We start from the raw sequence: 16,828 nt of genomic DNA, 5'->3' as shown, positions 1-16,828 counted from the left end.
ATATTTCAAATTACAACATTGTTAAATCAAATACATATTACGTACCAAAACATATGGTTTAGTTTTGCTAATTTTCGCCTTAAATCGGTATAGTAAAACCCAATACAATATGGAAACTTAGGAACCGGTTATAGGGAATTGATTTTAGTCTCAATATGTTCGTTAGCCAAGTGGTTTTAGTCATCGCCTAAATTATTCGAATTTTGTTAATCAATTATCTAGCAGGATCGATTTTTTTACGTAAATACCATTTTTCATTAGAATGCTGCTATACGACAAAGGTCTATGTTGGATAGTGGCAGAGTGCAGGGTTCAAGGTTTAAACTACCGGTAATGGTGTTGAAGAAAACCACAAATATATTGATCTATTTTACAAAAAAAATTTTGTGACACTATTATTTAAAATCGACGAAATCAACAAATCCGACATATGTGGAAACCCTACGGTAATCCTCAAGCAATCACAAACCTCACAAGATCATCATTCAGGATTGGCCAAAGATTTACTCCTGATCGTCAATCATAAAGACAACATTGTGTGTATAACGAGCTTCAGATGTTTGCAACGATTTATTGCGACGTTTATGACGAAGCTGATACAAATGGAGGGAATCATGGATCTTCACAGAGTTATGCTGACAAGATGATCGGAAAATCATTTCAAACTCCGTCACTACTCGTATTCTTTGAGCGTTTTTCTTCTATTGGAGCATCAATTGGTTGGATTGCTTGACATCTTATTGGCAAAAGATTTAGTTAAGAATTCCATGTTGATAGCACTTGTATAAATGTGTCAACATCTTACCTTACGTGGAAGATTAGTTATTTTATCAACTTAAATATTTTACAACACCTTTCTCTGAATTTGTTAGTCTAATGTTTTGCTCTTTTGCAATCTTTGTTTTCCTTTTGACTTCACATGATTGAATTACAAGTGTGTGATTTTCTTAAGCTTTGTTCTTAGTTTTCTGTTAGGTGGTTTTTTTCATCATTAATGCTAAGTCACTGGTAAAACTTAAGACGCTCTAATATTTAGATCAACATCTAGAGATAAGTAACTCTATGACTTCATTTAACCGGTTGAGAGTCATCTAGAAGGTTTATGCATCTGTTTTGACTGGATACGCAGTTTGTCAACGTTTTCACTAACTACTTTCTCCCTTTAGGTTTTTTCGAAGTAGCATTAGTCAGAGTTTGACGAACGGGGGAAAGTGTTTCTGGATTATGGAGATATCAAGGAGGAAAGTAGACTATAAGAGTCCAATTATTTGCATCAGCTCGTTAATCAAGCTTTGTGGCAGGTTAACATTACGAATGATTAGAAGTCTTTCTGTTCGCTCAAATTAGGAGTCTTCTTTATTATCACGAATTCTCTTTTTTATATGAAAAACTCACTTACTACTAATGAAATTTTTAATGAGCATAGAGTGCGCAAAAGTCGAAATTGTGATTTCTCTCTTGACTGTTTATACTTTGATAAAATGACAAAATGACAAAATGTTTGCACCAAACAAAATATTTATCCATCAGATGATGCTTATGGATCAAGATACACAGAGAGTATTTATAGGTTTACCACCCAGGGAGGGAAAGGGTATAATGTAAATTATACTCGGCACCAACACACTCAATTGTAACTAATATAAAAGACTACAAATTCTGCTTTTCCAAGGGAATGAGAAGTTTACTCACAGTATTTTTTATCAATGCGGGTGTAGTAAAAACACTAACCTACCGATCTAAAGAAAATACCCAATCCGACCGGTAATATTAACATTAAACCTGTACTATTTTTTGCTGATTCCACCCCGAGTCCCGAGGAGAACGTCCCATTTCCATGAGACCTCTCGGATCAGAGGTAACGGAGATTTGCAAAAAATGCTTTTGCATAGTAATAGCATTATTTACCTGCACCCGTGCCCGCGTGTGTTCATTATAGTGGGAAATGACAGACCTGTGTCCGACAACCTTCGGTGATTACCAGTGGTAGCCAGTTTGCATAATGTCGCCTAATAACAGGGGGGTTGTGAATTGGAACAATACAACAGGCTCAGGCTACTGCAGTCATCGAGGACATTCGATTTTGGTAGATTGATAACAATAATTTGCCAATTTCGGGGTGTTCACAGCTTTACAAATTTTTATATTACCTTTAAAGTGGAGTGATTATAGCCCTCACCCACGAATATAAGTGAATGTTTTCTTATTTTGTTTTCATCTATGTAATTGGTATTAAGCTTTTTTGTAAATAAATAAGTTTAAAAGAGTAATACAAATATTCAGTATCTTAAATTAATTAGGCCTACTTTAATATCTTTTAATTTGTTTGTTTTATTATGCATTTGATCGCTATTTGAAGCAATCCATTATTTATGTTAACCATTTAAACAATCTTTTTTACCATTTATGTTTCATCATTTATATGTAAATTAAAAACAACTTTTTAGGAAAACCGCAAGTCTCATATACAGGGTTAGTAAAAAGTGTGGAGACCCCCTGTTATTTTTTTAACGGCCCATACTAGAAAAACTAAACTCGGCACACCATTATGGCATGCTATGAAGTACTTTTTGGGCATAACCGTCACTTGGTGTTTATCCCCAAAATGGGGGATTTTGGGGGAAACTCAAAAATTTCAAATACAAAGACCCATCGAGTGACCCCTCATTTTGAAGGTCCTGGTAAAAGACAACCAACAACGGAAATTAGAGGTCTCTATCTCATTTCAGGACAAAATGGCAGCCAATTGAAATTCTCATAGGTTCCCAAACCCAAAATGGGGGATTTTGGGGGAAACTCAAAAATTTTAAATGATAAGCCCCATTGAGTGACCCCTCATTTTCAAGGTTATAATAAAAGAAAACTAACAACGCAAACTATAGGTCTCTTAACACAGATATCTTAACACAGTAAAATATGGCAGCCAATTGAATATAAAATTGCAAGTTATTTACGATTTCTAAAGATTTCAATCAGCTTCCATTGTTTACTGGATTGAGATAGAAACCTCTAGTTTGCGTTGTTAGTTTTCTTTTACCAAGACCTTCAAAATGAGGGGTCACTCGATGGGGCTTATCATTCAAAACTTTTGAGTTTCCCCCAAAATCCTCCATTTTCGGGTTGGTAAGCAAGTGGCTATTAGGCTTAAAAAGTACTTCATAACATGCCAAAAAGGTGTGTAGAGTTTAGTTTTCCTAGTGTGAGCCGCTACAAAATTTACAGGGGGTCTCCAGACTTGGAAAGCTGTAAGTTAAATTTAACTTCTGAGAATTTCAATTGGCTGCCATTTTTTACTGGATTGAGATAAAGACCTCTAGTTTGCGTTGTTGGTTGTATTTTACCAGGACCTTCAAAATGAGGGGTCACTCGATGGGTCTTTGTATTTGAAATTTTTAAGTTTCCCCCAAAATCCCCCATTTTGGTTGTATTTTGGTTGTGGTTGTACACCAAGTGACGGTTATGCCCAAAAAGTACTTCATAACATGTCATAAAGGTGTGCCGAGTTTAGTTTTTCTAGTATGGGCCGTTAAAAAAATAAAAGGGGGTCTCCACACTTTTTACTAACCCTGTATATCAACCACATAGTCGAATTAAATGACGCTTTCACGTAACAAAAATATACGTATCAATATCAAATGTATCACCTCGACGTACCAAGTGGTTAAAAAAATAATAATAAATATACTTAAAATATCTCATAAATAATACCAAATCTTTGTGGCTACCATTTAAACTTGGGAGGGGGTCTCAGACTCTCAAATCAGTTAAGTACTAACAAAATAAATTTAAATTGTTAGTCAGAGGCTTCACGGAGCAAGCCTGTTTGTCCCAAAGCCATAACAATCGCAGCTGTTCACAAGCATTAGTGATCAAGACCATGAATTAACGACCAGGACGACCGTAGAACCTTTGGACCGTGCTGTAGGTTTAACTCCATTGGGATTTGAAAACTGCACTAACAAAAAAGTTCCACAATCGAACCAATCGTTGTCAACCCTCACCCAAAAACTCTAATCAATAAACTTTTAAGAAAACTAACACCCTCGCCAACTTATACCAGGAATTAATCGACTATGTTAGTCACAGAATAGCTAGAAAGTCATTAACTATACGTCTTGATCGTTATTGTTCGTTAACAGACGCCATAAATAGTGACATAGTTAACTAGCGGGCCGTAAATCGGCGTGTAGTTATGTTGTTACAATATAAGTGCAGGTTACTCTATGCACCAACGCTTCGCACTTCGGTGCTAACTGGCTGTGTAATTGTAATGCGTTCACGCTGAATTACTCTATTTCATTATCATGTTTGTATCTTTATGTCTATACTTATCTACGGTGGCTGGAAAGAAGGAACAAAATTAAAATTGCATTTTCACATTTTAACTATTTTCGTGTGTATTGTTCTATGTTTAAGGAATGATTCACGAGCTAAAAACATTTCATGGTAGTGTTTACAATGATATATTTATTCTCAACCTTACAATTACTATTCAATTCATCCCTTGCATTCAAATGCAGGTATTTATTGAGTAAAATGTAGATATCTTCATTTAAAACCCCTGAGGAAAACGTCTATCTTTAGCCAGCTGTAAGAAATAGTTAAAGCTGCAAAAGACCTTTCGTATAGTTGCGTATAGTGCACTTGTATTACTTTTTTTGTAGCGTTGAATAAATTTTTTAAAGGGGTGAATCCACCTTAAATGTGGTTAAATGAATTACTAGACATTTTAAAGGTAAACCGACTTTTTGTTAACTAATATTTTGGAACTTAAAAATAACATTTTTTTAGAAAAACGTAAATCGTCTACAAAACTTAAGTCAAGCCACCAAGCTTAAAAAGTTCAGCTTTGTTCATGGAGGTTGGGCAATCCTCCTAAAAGGACCATCAAACTGTAATTATTGACCATGTGATCTAAGAAAATACTGTACAATACAAGTGACAAATTAACAAAAGAAGATTTCTATGTTAGCACTAACCACGCTTTTTTGGCCTAATTTAATGGCGAAAACACCATATTGAAGGTTTCGATCATTTCATGTTTAAAGGTATTGTTAGTTAGTTAAACGGTATAGGTTTATGTATGTGTATTAGTATAGCTGTTAGTTAAAACCGTTATTAAAGACAAATCAGCGACTCACAACAGCTTTTCAAACCGTTGCTTATATGAATTAAACTTAAATTTTAATTCTTTTTCTATTAACTTCTTTTTTTGTCTTCAACGTGATAATTTAAATTGTAGATTTCATATAATAAGGTGAAACGAACGACCAACAACCTCTGCACACGCTGGTATGCCCAGCGTCTATTTATGAGGGCTCACTATTTATGAGTGTTTTACCACAGGTTTTATGGAAATTTCGTTCACGGTTTACTTCTAGATTAGAGGTTGCGCGCAGAATTATGTTATCCAGTACAGCCGCAGCAAAATATTAGTGTCTTCATTAGAAGACTTCGTGGTCTGTATTTATGTATTTTCCGACTCTTAAACTTTACTACTGATTCGTTTGGGCATTCCCTTTGGGTATAATAAAGTAACCAGTTTATAATGCAAAAGATGTTTACTGCTTCTTCTTAAATTTGTTGAGGAGGGTAGATAATCTAAAAAAAAACCTTAAAAACCACGACGTACTACTCACCTCTAAGACTTTTAATATTTTACACAAATGTATATTACTAGAAGCTTTATAATTGTTGCCGGCGATACTTTTGATCATGAAACATAGTTGCTAAACAGATTAAACGTGCCAAAAGAACACCTATTTTTCTATTAATGGGGGAACCGCATTTAAAAATAGACATGTATCGCAATGAACGCGGACTTATAAACACAGTTTTCAATGCCCAGACCACCAATCATTATATTTTCGGATAGAAATAACAAGCAGAAATGATGAAATCAACCCGAATTTTAATTGCTGGAGAGGCGCTTTCCTCACTTCGTGAAAGGTCATTCACTGAAGACAACTTAACTGCACGCTGCAGTACATTCTTCACCTCGTTTACTACATTAATTTGCGAAGAATCCATATAATCACACTCCCAAAACCGTCCGGAAGAACGTCGTCATTACGAGATTCCGGGGAAATTCGACAAGAATTCTCGGAGAGGCTTTAAGAAGTTAATCACTGAAATGGTCGGTTGTGCTTCTCCCATTACTCATGTCCTACTCCGGCCAAGTGATGAGAAACGCAGAGTCACCCAGTTTCGGCGAAGATTTGCTAGAGGTCAGGTAATAGACGAAGATGAATAAGGACGAAGACTAGTCGGACGAGTATGAACCGCTATGACGTTGGATTATGTTGATTAAATGGTAGTTTTTAATTCAAGATCTATTAAAGACCTCATAATACGGATTAGCAGATTCTTCTGATTCTTCGTCGGTGGCTACTTCATTAGCATCTAGATGAGAGTTATACGTGAGCATCATTGCGGTAGAGATGTTTTGCAGGAAACTTGTCCGTAGAAACAAACCGATCTTGAATAACCGTGTTGAAAATTGACTTGATAGTTCCTCGTTGTCATATAAAACGGGTTTTAGAAAGTATACACAAATTTCTTTGATAAAGCACAAGCTTTAAGAAGCTCTGATAACCCAAGCTTTCCTACAACGTTCTTAATATTGTGACGTAGGTTTAACTATTGACTACATATACCTACCTGGTAATGGTTTAACGTATCTATAAGCTGCCATTTCCTCCGAACGTTTACGAACGTATTTTAAGGTTAGATTATTGCATTTTGCGGTTTAAAAGGTCCTCAGGACTGGAATTTGACATTTTCACTTTAACGTCATGTCACTTTCATGTTCACTTTGGACGTCATGTCAACTTCCTTTTGGATATCATTATTATTAGTGCTTGGAATAATCAAATAAAACCACGCAATGGTGTCAAAATGAACGTAAAAACGTAAAATGAAAGGTAGGCTCTTATGACCAAAGTATAGCTCTTTTGTGGAAACTTTTGTAGAACGAATCTAGGTTGTGTTATTTTAAACCTCTAGCAGTTTTTTAAAGTTCTAAGTTTTCAATTGATTTGATTCAATTGGCAGTGTGGTCTACTCCAGTGGATCACCACAACTACCCAGTAATGCTAACTGCCACACTATGGCTAATGAGAGGCCAAGTACACTTCAGAATCCCAGCCTACCTCTTGTCCGCTTCTCTATTAGGCCTGGCCCGGTGTCATCCCCCGTAGATGGTCGCGTCTTTTTGCCCTTTGCATCTTAATGTGCTCCAGACGCGTTGGCATCATCAGACGCCATTTACTTTCTTACACTTTGAGACTAGGAAGTGGTTGGCGGTAATGGTGTTCTACGACATTTAATTGGTGTTTTACCACACAAGAACATGATGTTTCTGAGAATCCGGGTATGCATGCACCTGCTAAATGGATAAGTCTCAGATGTTAACATTTTACTCGATGGTTGAGTGGTGTTGGTCCAAAATCTTAGAGCCTTGTTATCGTGAGTATTTCGTTAGCGCTTAAAACGTTTGGCCAAAATATAACCGTACTTTAAACATAAAAACTCATACTCATTTCTTTTTCCCCATATATCTGAAACTTTTTCAGGCTTTCCTATCGTGTCTTGAGGCACTCATGCACTGCTCAACTTTAATCTGATTGGTATTTTTATCTAAAAATGTTATTTTGATTGTCTCTATAGATTATGTAAGATTTATTACTCTAATTGTTGGCATAGCTAACTTCAATATTAAACAGAGCAAACGTTAGAAAGATTGATAAATACTATAAGTGTAAATAAAAGTATTTGGAAATGTTTTCGATCTAGCTACCTCTGATTTATAGATAAGTAGATTGCCGTGTAGATGATGTCCAAACATTAAAAGAATTACCCATCATATGCTTTCTATACTCGGTTATCAACTTACAAAATTGGCAATGTTCCAAACGAAGCATCCTGAGTAGGTAAGTAGTAAATAGTAGACTCATTAACTAAGCAGCAGGTTGACTGTTTATGAATGAGAGGTCGTGCGGGCACAGGAAAGTTGAATGAAAGTGAGTTTATTCATTTGTTGCTCCCAGAGCAGACTGTCGTGACTTCTCAAGGCTGGGTGCCGACCTTGCGAGCGCTTTCTACAACAAACACTGGAGTGGAGATTCCCTCGGGTATCGGTACCCAATCGTTCAAATTGGTACCAACTAACGCAGCTGTTCCCGATCTTAATCTAAAAATGCCCTTAAGCCTTAGCGTATCCTCAGAGGGTTCTCCACCCAGTGATATTTTAACATGATCGAGTGTATTGATAGCCTAATGGTTAGCCTCTTGGTGTGGGAAATACGGGTTCGATCGCCGGCATATCCAAAAAATAAGTTTTGTTTTAATATTTCGGACAATGTTCCATAGGCGTATTCACTTTAAAAATCATGTCACACGGTTCGTATATCTGTAGGAGTCAGTTACAGCAACAAATTTGGTGCAAAATTGGAATATGACAACCGATCCAATTGTCGTTCTACAATTTGTATCGATGTACCCATCATGTAATGAATTACTGTAGACTGTAACTCAATGATTCCCTTAATCAATTCACACAAATATAGTTCAATATGAAAAAGTAAAGTCAAATAATTCACGATCATTCCCATTATTATGTGTCTTTTGAAACCATAAACATAAGTTTTGAAATATTCGGATGGAAAAGAAACCCATGTTATGATTTAAGATCAGAACAGATACCTACGTATTAGATGAACTTGATCTACAGTAAAACTTAGATTAAGTATTTATCTAATGTTGCTAATTAAAACTTTTACAAAAAAGAGGTTCCAAGAAATCTAGTGGTTCTTTTTATCCAGATCTCAGGTTTAAAACCTTCGAACATTACTAATAGTGATGTACTTTGGTGGTACAACACCATTTTAAACTACTCATTTATCATAACATCCAAATTAGATAAATTTTAACTTAACTCCTGTACATTTTTCTTCGGACGTTGTATTCATAGAACAGTTAACTCACAGAATAATTTTGCAGAGCACATCTCGACGTATCTTCCACAAGTCACCGTGACAGGCAAACGACACTCGCCACACAAGGAAGACACGGAAGACTCGAGTGGATGTCGCTCAGAAGAAGAGGTTCCAGGAACATTTGACGCATGATTCGCCATGTCACTGGTCGCAGGACACGAACGTTCCTCATCACGATGATTATTGCCTTACTGTTACCGTCATTTGTCCCATGTAATATCTGAGATATGCGGCGCTTCAAACGGAACCAGACCTCAGTGTTCGGTTCCTAGAACGATCTTGTTGGATTAAGTGGTCTAGATGTAATTGCGGTTTACGTTATTTAACTGTCGAAGATTTAATTGCTTAAAGACAGTACAGAGTGATTAGCTTATGACGTGTCACCTAAGAATTATTTTTGTAAGGGTACCGAAATATAACGGAACATATTTAGATGAATCTCAAAAGGCATGTTAGATCTTAGGAATATAAATTTATCTCTGATATTGTAGGGTGTAGGCACATGACCGAGGCTGTAATCCTCTTAATCACGGTCGGTTGACCTGTCAGTTTTAGGTTGGTGTCGAACGCTTCCGCATTATACCGTGCATAGCCGAACTGTTCGCGGCAAATTGTTAGCTCTATCACCGTCGCTGTCAAAACGTATCGTTTGTAGGTTAAATTTAAATTTAATTTAACTGTCATAACCTAACCAAACTAACCAAACTTGCTGATAATGAAAAATCGAATGAAGGTTTACTAATAAAAAATAGTTCTGTTCATAAAATCAAATTACAAATACCTAACATTTCTAAACCTAACCAAACTATCATAACCTAACCAAACCAATCAAACTTGCTGATAATTAAAAAAATCGAATAATGGTTAATAATAGAAAAATATTTTTGGTCATAAAGTTATAAATTATAACAAAAGATGTACAGTTAAGAAGTAATTGCATTCTAAGCGAAATCTTTGACAAAAAGTTAACGCCTCCGGTAGGATTCAGAATTCTCGATTCCCCACCCCTCCACTGGTGACCACTACCCTCAGGCCATAAATCAGGGGATTAACCCAAACAAAGATCTGGGACGCTGTCCGTCTCCCGATATTGTAATGTCAATAGATTTAATGTTATTCTGATACTTCCTGGGGTTCCGTTAAGACTTCTGCAGCACGTTTCGTCAAAACAACGAGATATTCAGTAATAGATTTCATTTTTTAATTAATTTGTTAATACTTAAATATCCTTTTCAGTATATTTTAATTATTTCTTAATCATTGTATTGTAAGGGTAAGAATACAAAGCAGTCATTATTTTTTCCTAGATCGTGACCAGAAAGGTTTTATGTTGGATTGATCAGTTTTTGAAAGAAATTAGGAAAGGAAGTGTGCATAGCATTTCTAAGCGATTCTTCTTGCAAAGCGAAATGTCTTAGGAGTCAAATACAACTTAAACTAATAATTAAAACGCCAACACCTATCTGATTATCCCATTTTCTCAACGGTGGCTATCTATCAGTGTCCTGTAGTGCAATCTCCTCCACATAACCTCAGTAAATTGCCTTCAAAACGACGGCACATCCTTCTGCTGAAGAATTAAGTCATATACACACGTTTAGGACCTCTCCTCGTTGGATGTCATTATGAGAATTACCAAAGCAGAATCAGGTTTGGACAGTTTGTCATAAGGAGGATGTCATAAATCGTTATGTCCTTGGTTATTGGTGGTGGTTAGGGTGAAGATTGCCTTGTAAATAAACTCGCTTTAGACCTTGAACACTTTATCTTAAACTGGTTTTTATATCGATTTGGACGATTTTGTATGACACTCTTACGTTTATATTTCTAGTTAGTATTCTAGAACTATTTTCCTATGTGTATCATTCTTTGACTTAATAGAGATTAGTGGTGATTATATTGCGTAGTATGTGGTATTAAATTTTTACCTAGGTATAATATTTTCCAAAACCGACAGAAAAACTTGTTCCAATTCAAGTTTGAAAACTGCATTGAATTCCAAAAGAGGATTCAAGACCAATTAAATATGTGCCACGTGTAAAGGCTTGAAAACAATTCAATATTCCTTGCCTCTAAAATTAACAATATCTATTTACATTATATATATGTATTGCCTTTTGTAAGAACATGTTTCATTAGCTATTTCTTTGATGAAAGAGATTGATGAAAATACGAATTATTGAACCATGGAATCATGAACAGACCTACATATTGAACTAAGTACATTCGAAACATTTAACTCATACAGTTGGAAAAACAAGGTCAAGTTTTGAAACATTCGAACATGTATCAAATTAGCCACGGTTGTCTCACCGTAGAGGTTAATTGAATCTTCTGATCTAAATACAGAATTTAATGCTCCGAATGAAAGCCAATTTCGAGCGGTCTCTCCAGCCCAGCCCAAAACAAACACTAAACACCGTCATTTACATGCTATGAGACTCTGGCAATTAAATGCGGGAAGATTTGCCATCTATTAAAAACTGGAGCGGAACCAATGAACTTATTAATCGAGGCCCGTTTAGTTTGAATTTTCACTTGATTATTTAATTTAGATATTTAAGTAACTATATCATGTTACTAGGTGTACACGGTGGTTGCTGTGGATTAATTTATTAGTCTTTCTCCAGTTTTTTTGGCCCCTGACAGACCAGTTCAAGGATAGCATAAAAAAGTATTATATTTTCTGTTGGATATAGTATACTGTAGGCCTATATTACACACATATCATTCTGTAAATTAAATAGACGTTCTATTTCCATGGTAAGGTTGTTGCTTGTTTGAGAGCAAAAAAGAGTGTAGAGATACAGGACCGATCAAAATGTTGTGCTAATCCTTATAATTTTTGCTATATAAATTAAGCATATTTAGTGTCTTTTGAGCTATATCGACATCCAAGTGAAAAACCTGGAGTGCGCAACTGGAGTGGCAAGTGCGCTTTACTGTATTGTGTTTTCTATTTAATAAGTCCGTCTATCTTCTGAAACATCTTCAACAATACATTCATAGTATGGAAAATAAGAGGGAAGAAGAGAAGTTAGGGGACAGGTTACCTTTTTTAAAAGTCACGATTAGGAATGAAGCTCACGCCATCTATCACAGGTGAAAACAAACACAATTCATGAGAATAAATAAAATTATATTCCTACGTCACATCAGGATGCGCATTTTAAGGTGAAGGTGAGTAAAGGACTAGTGAAGGGGAAGAAGTGTTAAATGAACGAGTTGACAGTTTTTTTTCTGTCTAAGATCAGCTGTTTATCATCCCTATGAACAAGGATAGTTAGACCTAGTTTTAAGCCATCACAAATCTGCTGACTTACCAGGATCGAACCTGCAAACTTCTGATTATAAGGCGAGCACTATACTCAGCTACCCATCTGTGATTCGACACGACCTTCCAGTAGATTATAACACTGCTAGTGGAATCAATATTATTACACCCCCCCTTCCTTTCCTCTAGGGCAGGAGGTATAACAGCCGCGCATAAGTTACATCTTAATCTCCCGCCATCAACAACAGGATATTACAGATAGGTCGCAGTTATGCTTCCGTGGCGGGGCTTGTAATGTTATAGATGTTGTGTCGGCACACGCCGGACGCCGGACGCCCGGTACTCCGGTACCGTACAAGGGAAGCGACCCGGGGAACGGAAAGTATGGAGCTGGTGCCGGGGCGGAGGCAGGATATGGTAGGGTCAGCAGGCGGCGAACAGGATGTACTCATGACTCTTGCTAGATAGGGACTAATATTCTGTTAGGTGTAATGGTAAGTTATGATAAAGGATGTAATTTATAGTTTTGGAGAGTGATGTGCGTTTGTTTTTTGTTGAGCTTTTAATTTGAGTTGAATAGATGGTTTCAAAATTTTTCAAGACAGTTGGTCTAAAAAACGTTAGGTACATGACCACTGGATTAGACGTTGACGCACACCCCAGCAAATTATTTGATTGTTAGGGGTAGTACTTTATTTGGCGAGTGCTTATTTTAACAGAGGCCTTCCAGAGTGAAGTAGATGTCTCAACCTCCTTCCTATTAAATGTGTAGATAAACGTTAATTGCCAGGGCGCAAGTTATGTTAAAATCAAACGAAAGGAAGATTAGACAACTGTTTTGTTATACTTCTGGAATTCGCTATAATGTTTTTAGAACAATAGGAAATATTGTTCATTTACTAAAGAATACATTAGTAAAGAACACATTATTAAAGAATTTGACATATAAAATCCTCATGCACGTTTTGAAAAAGGTTAAAGAAATCAAACCTAAATCTGAAGTAAAATCCTATCCAGAAGGAATGAAAGAAGCTAAGCCTTTACATACATTCTGGCGTGGTCTTTTTTATATAAGTTCAAAGAGTCCAATACATAAAACGGAGAAGGCTTAAACCTAACTTGGGTTCATGGGCTTCTTGTTTTGACCACCTAAGGGGAGAATTTAAAGCATCCACTTGAATTGGCGAACTCGACGAAACCCGGCATTTAAAATACGAATTTATCGAGTCGACCCAACATAAAACCTCGGACGCAACGGAACATCAAGATAACTGGCGCAGTTAGGACCTTCGATGTCAGGAAAGAATTGGGAGATGTGGCCTAAGAGGAGATGGATGATAACCAAAGGAGAAGATAATCTTAAGAAAACCCATTTCATTAACCACCAAGTAGCGCAATAGAGTTTACTAGAACAAATGACACTTGCTTTTTCTAGAGTAGATTTTATAAACCTCACAATTCTCTTCTAGGTCTTTAGTGAATGGCATCTGATAGTTAAGTCATAATACAAAAATACAATGTACATTCTCACAAATTATTGCAAGTTTTAGTTGTAATTTGCAGAGTCTACTCATAAGACCCAACCGTTTCCGCAGATGCATATGTTAATCTAGCCAATCTATTCTAAATGTCTGAGCAGTTTAAATTTCCCATAAATTATTATGATTGTATTTTGGAATATGGGAAATAAATTCATTTATTCATTTTTAAAGGCTTTTTACAAGATTTATAATACTAAAAATCCCACTCAAGTATAAAGGCTCAAGTATTATCAAAATGAGACAACAATGAAAATTTACCGTTACCAATTTCAATTTCAGATAGTATTTCGATCCAAATATAAACAAAGAAAGAGTGATAAATTAAGTGGGATTCCTTGAATAACTGCATAATATTACCACATATTCCTTCTGCCAGGACCATTTATTAAAGGCCTAAAATTTAATGACAACTGAACCCAATTTGGAAACATAAGCTAATGTCTATTGATCAAACCAGCGCCCTTTTGATTACTACTCGAGCATCTACTCAGCTGCCCATCTAAACTCAACACCTCCAAGATATTTCATTTGCACAAATTTTAAACCAAAACATACTTCTATAGAGTCATACCTCTTTCATCACATCAGCCAACACACATTTGTCATAACTTTGATGTGACAAGCCCTGAGGCAAAATGACAACACGTTAGTCAGATGAGGTGTTACAGTGGGGCGAGGGGAACTAATGATTTGCCAATGTCATCAATCATCTATTGCGCGTGTGTGTTGGTGTGCGCGTGCGTGCATCACATCATCAAATCATCATACGTTAGCTCTGATGGCTTCATCAGAACGCGGTGTATTCGTGTGGAACTACTGTATATCATTAACTTTGGATATTGCAAGTAAACTTTTTATCTGATAATTTTTTTGCTTGCTTTTGTTGTGATGTATGGAACCGATTGTGTGCGTTGCGGTCGATATCGAGTAAATATCCCTTTCCTACTGTAAATAAAATTTACAATAACGTATTTTAAGTCCAGATTACTAAGGAAGTTTCCAAAAGTATCGTTATATTTAACTGGTGGTGTTGAAATATCTAAATGGTAACTACAGTAAAAAATCATCAAACTATGCTTAAAAATTGTCTTTAGTTAACAAAAAATCATAAAACTAGAAATAGAAGGAATATGTCTAACTAATTTTAGGAATATTGTTAGTAAAGGAGTTTTGAGTAAAATACAAATATGCAATATATAAATAAAGCGGGTGTGTTTTATATTTCCTTAAGCTTGCTGAATAGTCTGTCAAAATTATCGAAATGGAGTCTGCATTTGATTATTATTTCAAAACCCCCTCTATTAACTGGCCATATTAAGTTTAAAAACACATTTAAACAGTGCAAACATTACGTGGGGCCTGGAACCCTCTCCGTATTCTATTCTACTACGAAACAAGCTACTGAAAATATTTATTAATATACTCAGTGGTGGAAACTAGTACCAAATTTAGCGAGATCCTGAGTATAAATAGTTTTGTTTTTAGTGTTAAACTTTCCAACATTACCCCCTGAAAGGAAATTAGAATGATAAAATATGATGTGTTTTTAAAATATTGACCGTTAATACAACACGTACATTTACATTTACTCAGCATTACAGTTCTCTATATCATAAATAATAATTGGCTTAACCAGATACAACGTTCCATCACTAATACCCGCCACATTCGCGTGACTAGTTTACGCACGATCGAAAATTATCGGAATCTAAATAGGTTGTTATTTAAATCAACAGGTGGGTATTAATCTACGTTGATATAATTCATAGACTAGGAATGGCATTAAGGCTATCCCAACTAATTAATGATGTATCAAAGCTGGATTGCAAGCAATATCTGAGGACATGTTTGTGAATAGTGAATTTGAATATGCAAAGCTACTAACTTTGAACTAATCCCGTATCTAGCCAATCAAAGTTAATCCTTACTGAAAACTAATAATCACTTAATGCTTTTGTAAGAATGCTAAAGATATATATTTAAAAAAATTATGTTTGGGTTACTTTAGTCAAATCTAATAGAGAATATTTGTTTAAACATGTAGAAAGTGATAACCCCTTTTAAGGGAAACTGAATGTGTATATAATTAAAAACTTCTCAATTATTTCATTAAATCCTAATAATACTCAATAATTTATATTGATCTAATGACTTAGTAAATTCAGTTCATGCTTAACACAAGGGAAAACTTGAAATTATATTTTTATATTCAATAGGTGTAGCTTAAGTTTAACGTTTGTATTTCATTACTTTTATGTTCTCAAGTTTTCCTTTGACAATCAAAATAAAAACGTTGACAGTCTCAACAGGATTGATAATAAAATCGGCTACTTAATACGGTGTGTTGCTTAGTGGGTAGCGTTCTCTATGGTAGGGGGTGACCCCCAATATAACTTAATAGGTTTATGGGGGTTGAGCAGTTTTTCATGCAAATGTTTTATTTTCATCATTATAAAAATACCTCTAACATAGACACCAACATTAACAAGGAGGATGAGATTATGTCCAATGTTACCCCACTGATCAGTTATCTCCCGAAGCAGTTCCAGCATCCTTAGTATCTTTCTGCGGAAGATATTAGATCATCTCTCTTGTTCTCTACCAATTACATCATCCTGCTCAGATAACTTCCGTCGCTTCGCGTCCCTTGTATAGCACGTGGTCTAATAAAGTCCCAAATTCTTGCTCGAAATTAAATTATGCTGTTAATTTCATCACGTATAGGCCATCTTCATAATGGCTGAGCTTCCTGAAGATGATCGGAGGAATAATTAATTTTTGAAAATTAACACAGCGATTAAGAGTCGATAGTTAACATAGGTTAATGTGTATCAATATCAAAGAGATTGCGGATGAAACTGTTTCTTATGATATTTGATTTTTGATCAATCTGAATTAGTTTTAAAAATTAATGAGGTCTTTATTAGAGCAAAGATTAGGCTATTTATTTATTCTGGTTTATCTTTCTTGTTCGTTCAAACGTAATATCATTATGAAACATGATAATGTTAATTTCA

General features: G+C 35.5%; 1 protein-coding gene across 1 annotated transcript in view; it reads right to left on the bottom strand.

The window, feature by feature from the left end:
* LOC129005720 (uncharacterized) overlaps window positions 1-16,828 on the bottom strand; it is a 114,845-nt gene that overhangs the window by 84,865 nt on the left and 13,152 nt on the right. The window lies entirely within an intron of this gene.

The sequence above is a fragment of the Macrosteles quadrilineatus genome, unplaced genomic scaffold (assembly GCF_028750875.1).
Source record: "Macrosteles quadrilineatus isolate MER2022 unplaced genomic scaffold, UCM_ALF_1.0 Scaffold_31__1_contigs__length_1484076, whole genome shotgun sequence".
Lineage (NCBI taxonomy): Eukaryota > Metazoa > Arthropoda > Insecta > Hemiptera > Cicadellidae > Macrosteles > Macrosteles quadrilineatus.
This window is presented reverse-complemented; position numbering and strand designations above follow the sequence as displayed.